This window comes from Panicum virgatum, chromosome 8K (assembly GCF_016808335.1).
Source record: "Panicum virgatum strain AP13 chromosome 8K, P.virgatum_v5, whole genome shotgun sequence".
Classification (NCBI taxonomy): Eukaryota; Viridiplantae; Streptophyta; class Magnoliopsida; order Poales; family Poaceae; genus Panicum; species Panicum virgatum.
In genome coordinates, this window is record NC_053143.1 from 26,440,306 (window position 1) to 26,449,017 (window position 8,712).

The window sequence follows — 8,712 nt, forward strand, 5'->3', positions numbered from 1 at the left end:
TCCAATCAACTCCTAGAAACGTAAATGCACAATATTTATATAGTAAACATTGAATACTAAAATTAGGGGTTATGCTCCGGGGCTTGCCTGGGATAGCACTGAGTCAGTGTTAGTACTAACAAGGCCTTGGGCCCTTCTGACTTTGAGCCGGGTCTTCGATTGCTCCAGCGGGTCCTTTTCTCTTCAGGATGCGTCCACCCAACACTATCTTGTGGTTCGGTTAAGTCAGCACGTGCTTCACTTCCATGCGTTGTATATCTAGCGTACCTAAATGAGATGCACTAAGACGGATGTCTAAATGCATGGAAGTGCAATAGACGATACAGTAAAAAGGGCAAGCAGGGCAGGCACAAAGTCACGCTTGCATGGGCACGAGCCTGATGCAATGCAATGCGATACGATACGATTAAGAAGAAAGACATGACTGGGCAATCATTTATCGAGTGAATACAACAACCAAGCTCAAAAGACAACAGAGTTGGTGCTACAAAACAAGAGTGCATTCAATTTATTTTAGTTTGAAATATTTCCTACCCAAAAAGCATTACTAGCCTGCTTAGAAAAGGCGAAGCAAAGATATAAAGCAAGAAAGAGCAACTAGGATTATTTATTTAACTAACAAGATATATGAATCCAAACGATATAAAAATAACCTACATTCTAGTATTTAAAAGAGTTAACAAAACTTATACCAGATCAACATGAGTTACTGAAATTAAACCTATAGGAAAGAATTACCTAGCAACCATTATAACAGAAAAGCTATGGCTAGCAACTAAACAAAAGCAGATACAAGACTTCCAGTCTTAAACTTGTAACCAAAATTTACCAGCATGATGAGTTATTGATGAGGCATGCAATAATATTTTGCCAACATTTATTGACAACAGAAAAACATTTAATTTAGCCTTCACAAGACAACTGAACAAAAAACATATTTACAAACACGAACATAGCTTTTGGATTTGAAATTTTTACAATGAACTAAGCATGCAAAGAGTAGGCTACTGCATAAATTTCATAATTTTGAGACATCCAGAACTACAGATTATTAAATAAACAAGCGTAAACAAGCATTAACTATGATTAAATCAACACATCACATAAATATTAACCAAACAGCAAGTTTAGTATTTTTCTTAAGCACTACTCGCCAAAACAAAACTAACCCAACTGGTTTTACATCTTTACCATTTTTCTACTATTTACTATGCATTTTCAAAGCTTGCAACCACTTAAACTAACATTTAAACTAGAGCAGAAACTATTTAGAAACTAAAGATCAACCTGTAAGGAAAGTTGTAGATCTTAGAACAAGGAATTCAAAAAAATTTAGTTTGTATTTTTCTGATTTTTCTATGATTTATTATCGATTTTACAAATTCACTATTTTGCAACTAAAAAGGAAACAAACTTTCGCAAATAGACCCCTGGAAAGATTTGGGGAATAGCAGAAATGCCCCTGGCCGGAGCCAAGAACAGAGGAGGCGGCGGCAGTCGCCGGCGGCGAGGGGCCACGGGCGGAGGAGCACAAGGAAGTGGAGAGGGACCTCGGGCGGCGTTCGGGTGGAGCCGGGGCGGACAGAGGCGGGCCGGCCACGGAGCTCTGCTCCAGGCGGCGGCGGCGGGTGGCGGCTCGGGCTCGACTCAGCTTGAGCTCGACGTAGGAGAAGGGAGGCGGAAATGGATAGGGACGGCGCGGGGAGCGGATAAGAGCGGCGCGCGGAGGGCGAGGATCGCCAGCGCGTGCAACGCGTGGAGAAGGCTCGTCGACGGCCACAGTCGCCAGTATGGGTGTCGCGGCGACACAGTGAAGAACAGGGAGGAATAGTGATCGATTTTGACTCAACTTTAACCGGTTGAAACTCAAAATTTCATATAGAAACTTGAAATTTGGCCAAAATAAAATTTGTAGAGGAAGAGAAGATCTACAACTTTTGTTTTGGGCAAAAGTTGATTTGAGACCTGGATTAGGGAGAAAACGCGGTCGAACACGACTAACTCGATGTTTACCACATGAACTCAATTAACGCTAATGACAAGGTTAAACTCCTAATTAGAAAAATAAGCTCATGATTAGCGCTCTTATTAATACTGGGGTGTTATAGCCTTCCCCCCTTAAAGGAATCTCGTCCCGAGATTCAGAACGAAAGACTTTCAAGGGAAGAGGAGCAGAGTAACCATAAAAAACAGCAGGAGACCGTCATACCAGGAAAGACCAATGTTGATGGTAGGAGCTGTTGTAGATAAGAATTGAGAACTTAAAGAAAGTTTAAGAAGCAAAGTGTAAGAAACACGATATCTCCTACGATTTTGTCCAATTGGTAACTTGTCCAACTTGGCGTGTTTTATGCCCTCTTGTTCCAACGGTATTGGCATAGATTGCTTGATCATCTCAACGGAGTAACATGGTCCCTTGTCGACCACCTCTTGCAATCTACTAACCTTTTCGTCCATTACCAGTTCTTTCAGGACTGCCTCTTGGTAACTTCGGAAGAAAGACCCCTAGATTTAGGTTTGATATAGAGATCTCCAGACAGAACAACGAATGCTAGATGCGAGGAAGGCCCACAAAGAGATAGCATACTAACAAAATTGCATAAAGGACCCTAATTAACAAATTCGATACCAGCACGTGCTGAGCAGCACAACCACGTGTCGATCTTTCATCGGAGACCCTTGGTTTCATTGCGGCGCCGTTAGGCATACTTCCAACGAGAAATCCCTTGTAGCACAAATAGATCGTGCATGGATAAGCATTATGAGACAGAGGGATAGCAAGGAGGTGATCCAAAAACGGAGGCATAACATGAGAGCAACAGAGATTACCTGATTAATGATCAACATGCCATTTGGTCCGGTTGGCTATCAACACGAGGTCAAGGCCAATAAGCATTCAGAGACTTAAGGAAACTATAAGGAAAACAAGCAGGACACATGGAACAAATCGATATACCATCCAGAGACTTGGCTGATAAAGCAATGACATGATTTACAAGGGAACGATTCTGACGCTAAGGTAGAAAAGGATATTAGCATTGCAGAAGATCATCTTTAGGGTGAGCGACAGAGAGGTTCAACAAAGATTGCTAGGCATGGTTTTGACAAACAAGGAGCGATCCAAACAAAAGGTACAAGGGGTGCATACATACAGGTTTTTGCAGCACAAACAACCATAACCAGCACTTCATATAAAAGCTTCTAGCTCCAACCCTTGACCAAGGTCGTTTATGGGACTCAAAGGGTTAAACACACGTTTCGAATCTAGGGTTCGCTGCCAAGGTGAAAGCAGCTTCCTTTTTAGATGTAGCTGGGAACGTCTCCCAATGACAACGATATTTTGAAGAAAAACCCGAACTCGATTCTTACACTGCTCCTCAACTAGAACGGTCAGTGAAGTCCTATAAAGCTTTTCGATCCAGCAGGGAAAAGGTTAACAGAACAAAGGTATGGTGATGAGATGAAGTGATCATGTTCTCAACAAGCTGAGGTTACAACATGAAGAAAATAGATGTCGGTGAGATTCAGCACAAGGCTTGGGAGAACAAGTGAGGATAATATGGAAGATGGGTTTAAAAGGAAATTTTGGAATATCCCTATTCAGGATTTATTATTAGAATGAGCTGCATGATGCTAGTTGCAAAACACACTTGTTTATGCCAATGCAATGCCAGTATGTCAAGGGATAATAACAAAATGCTTCAACCCAGAGTGCAAATGCTCGATACCCATGACAATGATGCATTTGCCATGATGTCGACTCAATGATGCATACATCATGATGCAAAATGACAATGCTCTTGAGTGATGCTCGCCATGAGATGCATGAGTATGATGCACACACATATGAGTTGAGGATGCACATGATTCACACCCCGTAACCGTTCTCGCGAGACTACCACCCGGTTAGTTCTATATCCTTGAGCGAGGATCAAAAGTTAGGACACTAGTAAGGTTGCATAAAAGGGGATTGTAGTGAGTTAAGTCACATATACCTAGACACCAGCGCGCTCCTAGTGGCTCAATCATGTGGCTGCAGTGCATATGAGGCCCTAGGTTCCGTCGCGGCATCAAGATCACGTGACTAAACACCACCACAAGACAAATCAAGAGTAGCAACCCAATAGTGCCAGCAGCAATGAGATAGGTTAAAAGGAACCAAAGACAACTCAAAGTTCTACTCGGAGCACATCGTTAGTCAGCCCACATTTTACAGATGATGATGCGATTCTATGCACTGAGCGATGACATGAAATGATATGGTGCATAACTATTGCAATAATGAATGTATTCAAAAAGTTATTACTGTCATGAATCTTTTAATTTAATAAAAAATTAATTGAGCAAGAACGAAGGTACAAGTTCATATGTTGGAATTAGAATAGCCAGCAATATAAGTTACAACATCCCTGAGCGATGGATTGAAGGATTTGCTGACAAATATCAAGGTTTAATCATTAAAGGAAAAAGTACCAAGTTTTTGCTGGAACAGATTCAAGGCTTTGATCACAAGTTTGATTGGAATGACAAACTAAAATGTAAGGTTCACATACGACCCAAGCCACTGACTTGCAAAAGACCTTCTCAACCCCAGGTTAGTCGAGCAGATTACATCGGTTCCATTACTACAACATAAAACTAGATGGATATTCAGATAAAAGCAACACATTTAGTAAAACAACGTAACAAGCAAGGCAATCAACAAAACCAAGACGACATGATGCATGCACGTCCTATTTGTTCCTCACCCAAACAATTGCCAAAACTAGGCATACGGGGACAACTGGTGGCACAATATGTACTCTCCCTATATATACTAGCCGTTCTTACGATCATACTTACGTAACGAGGTTAGTGTACCTGCAGAAGAACACAAGATATGTCCACGTCTGGACCCTTCATGCCAGCACACACGAACGGTCCCATGTGTCCTACGCCACATGGGTAACGCATATGCAGTTTCCCACATATTCACACATATATTACCATCCACTATAGAGATGGCACCCAAACGTTCGACGCTGAATGGGCAGCGCTGCATATGTCATAATAACGTATTCACTTCCCGTACACTCGCCTTACGGGACATCCAAGGGTAGACGTGTCCCAAGGGTCACGGTCATGGCCAACCGCATGACGGGTCTACATCTCGTAACATTGCCTTACGTGATGGCCGTGATTGCAATCACACGGTAGGAAATCCACGCTCCATATCAGGCGGGAGATAGCGACAGACTCATTTGAATGGAGCCTTATCACCTCCTCGTATGCTCAACATACGGGACCCGTGCACGTATGAAACACGTGGGCTATTCTAAAGGACTACCAAGAAGGCTTACCTTGCTTACCTTAGCGTAGGTGCGTCGTTACAGAATATTAGATATCGGTTGTGCCAGAAAGTAAGTTTTAACAGAAAGTAAAGTGTTGGAAGTGCTGAAATAAAATAGATACATAGATGCCACAATGACTAAATAAACCTAGATAGGGCATACGAGCTATTTATCTTATTCCTTAGCGCAACTAGCGTCAAATTTTCAAAACCGACAATTTTGCAAACTAAAAGTTAGTTTTAAACTTAATTAAGCATGCAAGTAATCATCTCCATTGCGTTTCGGCTCTGATACCAACTGTAGCAAAACCGCCCAAATTAAACCGGTTTAAGTGCGCTAACTATCAGCTTAATAGTTAATCAAGTTACTACGCACTTAAAACGGTGTAATCCGGTCGTCTGTCGGGTTAAGGATCGAAAAATACTGGAAGTCTCGCACAAAGAACAGATGATTACAAGTAGACAACAGTTCTCAAAGTTAATTTACAACGCCGAGTTTTACAAACCAGTTTACGTAAAATATCAGAGTTCAAAATGCAGCGAAAATTAAATAGAAGTTAGTTTAGAAAAACAACGATACTACGATGACGTGAGTACGTCACATCGAGCCCATCGATGTGAATCCTGGTTAGCTCCAACCAGCAGCAATTACCTGAAAATAGGGTGACAACAAACCCTGAGTATACTAATACTCAGCAAGTGTTACCCGATTATCGTATATACTTAGCCGACTCCAAGACATGTAAGGCTTCTGGCTCTGGAGTTTATTTGCTGAAAAGCTACTAAAAATTTGATCCTTACTTTCAATATTTTAGTTCAATTTAAGTTTATCGAGTGCCAACTAGATTTGCCTGAACATCTAGAGCACGCATGGTTGATCACATTATCTTTTCGGAAAACCACAGACATCTCATATGCTCACCTTTCCATTCTTATCTCAAACCTTTACTACGATGTGACAAAGTGACCAAGGTTCTCTTGACCGAGAGAGACGGCGAATTGATCTGATTTAACCTTGCAAGGTGGACCTAACTCACACGACACATGTAGCCACGCCGGACCACATATGTCAACTGTTCCCATCATTACCCCGATGTCTGAACCACGCCTGCCAAAACCCGGGTGAATGGACCCTCACAGCGAACTCCCAGAGAACCCGAAGGCGACATAGATTCCATCACCTGCCATCATCCCACTCCCAGAGTAGTAGGCCGCAGTTCAAAGTGTCAGGAATCACTCGACTTCTACCGAGTCCTAATTAAGAATTGCAATACTAACGACCTGCACACTAGTAGAGCGACGGAGGAAACCTAGTGATTGTGCATCTAAATTTCCAATCAACTCCTAGAAACGTAAATGCACAATATTTATATAGTAAACATTGAATACTAAAATTAGGGGTTATGCTCCGGGGCTTGCCTGGGATAACACTGAGTCAGTGTTAGTACTAACAAGGCCTTGGGCCCTTCTGACTTTGAGCCGGGTCTTCGGTTGCTCCAGCGGGTCCTTTTCTCTTCAGGATGCGTCCACCCAACACCGTCTTGTGGTTCGGTTAAGTCAGCACGTGCTTCACTTCCACACGTTGTATATCTAGCGTACCTAAATGAGATGCACCAAGGCAGATGTCTGAATGCATGGAAGTGCAATAGATGATACAGTAAAAAGGGTAAGCAGGGCAGGCACAAAGTCACGCTTGCATGGGCACGAGCCTGATGCAATGCAATGCGATACGATTAAGAAGAAAAGACATGACTGGGCAATCATTTATCGAGTGAATACAACAACCAAGCTCAAAAGACAACAGAGTTGGTGCTACAAAACAAGAGTTCATTCAATTTATTTTAGTCTGAAGTATTTCCTACCCAAAAAGCATTACTAGCTTGCTTAGAAAAGGCGAATCAAAGATATAAAGCAAGAAAGAGCAACTAGGATTATTTATTTAACTAACAAGATATATGGAACCAAACGATATAAAAATAACCTACATTCTAGTATTTAAAAAAGTTAACAAAACTTATACCAGATCAACATGAGTTACTGAAATTAAACCTATAGGAAAGAATTACCTAGCAACCATTATAACAGAAAAGCTATGGCTAGTAACTAAACAAAAGCAGATACAAGACTTGCAGCCTTAAACTTGTAACCAAAATTTATCAGCATGATGAGTTATTGATAAGGCATGCAATAATATTTTCCCAACATTTATTGACAATAGAAAAACATTTAATTTAGCCTTCACAAGACAACTGAACAAAAAGACATATTTACAAACACGCACATAGCTTTTGGATTTGAAAATTTTACAATGAACTAAGCATGCAAAGAGTAAGCTACTGCGTAAATTTCATGATTTTTGGACATCCAGAACTACAGATTATTAAATAAACAAGCGTAAACAAGCATTAACCATGATTAAATCAACACATCACAGAAATATTAACCAAACAACAAGTATAGTATTTTTCTTAAGCTCTACACGCCAAAACAAAGCTAACCCAGCTGGTTTTACGTCTTTACCATTTTTCTACTATTTACTATGCATTTTCAAAGCTTGCAACCACTTAAACTAACATTTAAACTAGACCAAAAACTATTTAGAAACTGTAGATCAACCTGTAAGGAAAGTTATAGATCTTAGAACAAGGAATCCAACAAATTTTAGTTTACATTTTTTTGATTTTTCTATGATTTATTATCGATTTTACAAATTCACTATTTTTGCAACTAAAAAGGTAACAAACTTTCGCAAATAGACCCCTGGAAAAATTTTGGGAATAGCAGAAATGCCCCTGGCCGGAGCCAGGAACAGAGGAGGTGGCGGCGGCGGTCGCCGGCGGCGAGGGGCCAGGGGTGGAGGAGCACAAGGAAGTGGAGAGGGACCTCGGGCGGCGTTCGGGTGGAGCCGGGGCGGACGGAGGCGGGCCGGCCACGGAGCTCTGCTCCAGGCGGCGGCAACGGCGGGTGGCGGCTCGGGCTCGACTCAGCTTGAGCTCGAGGTAGGAGAAGGGAGGGGGAAATGGATAGGGATGGCGCGGGGAGCGGATAAGAGCGGCGCGCGGAGGGCGAGGATCGCCGGTGCGTGCGACGCGTGGAGAAGGCTCGCCGACGGCTATAGTCACTGGTTTGGGCGTCGCAGCGACACAGTGAAGAACAGGGAGGAACAGTGATTGATTTTGATCGATTTTGACTCGACTTTAACCGGTTGAAACTCAAAATTTCATATAGGAACTTGAAATTTGGCCAAAATAAAAGTTGTAGAGGAAGAGAAGATCTACAATTTTTGTTTTGGGCGAAAGTTGATTCGAGACCCGGATCAGGGAGAAAAACATGGTCAATCACGGCTAACTCGATGTTTACCACGCGAACTCGATTAACGCTAA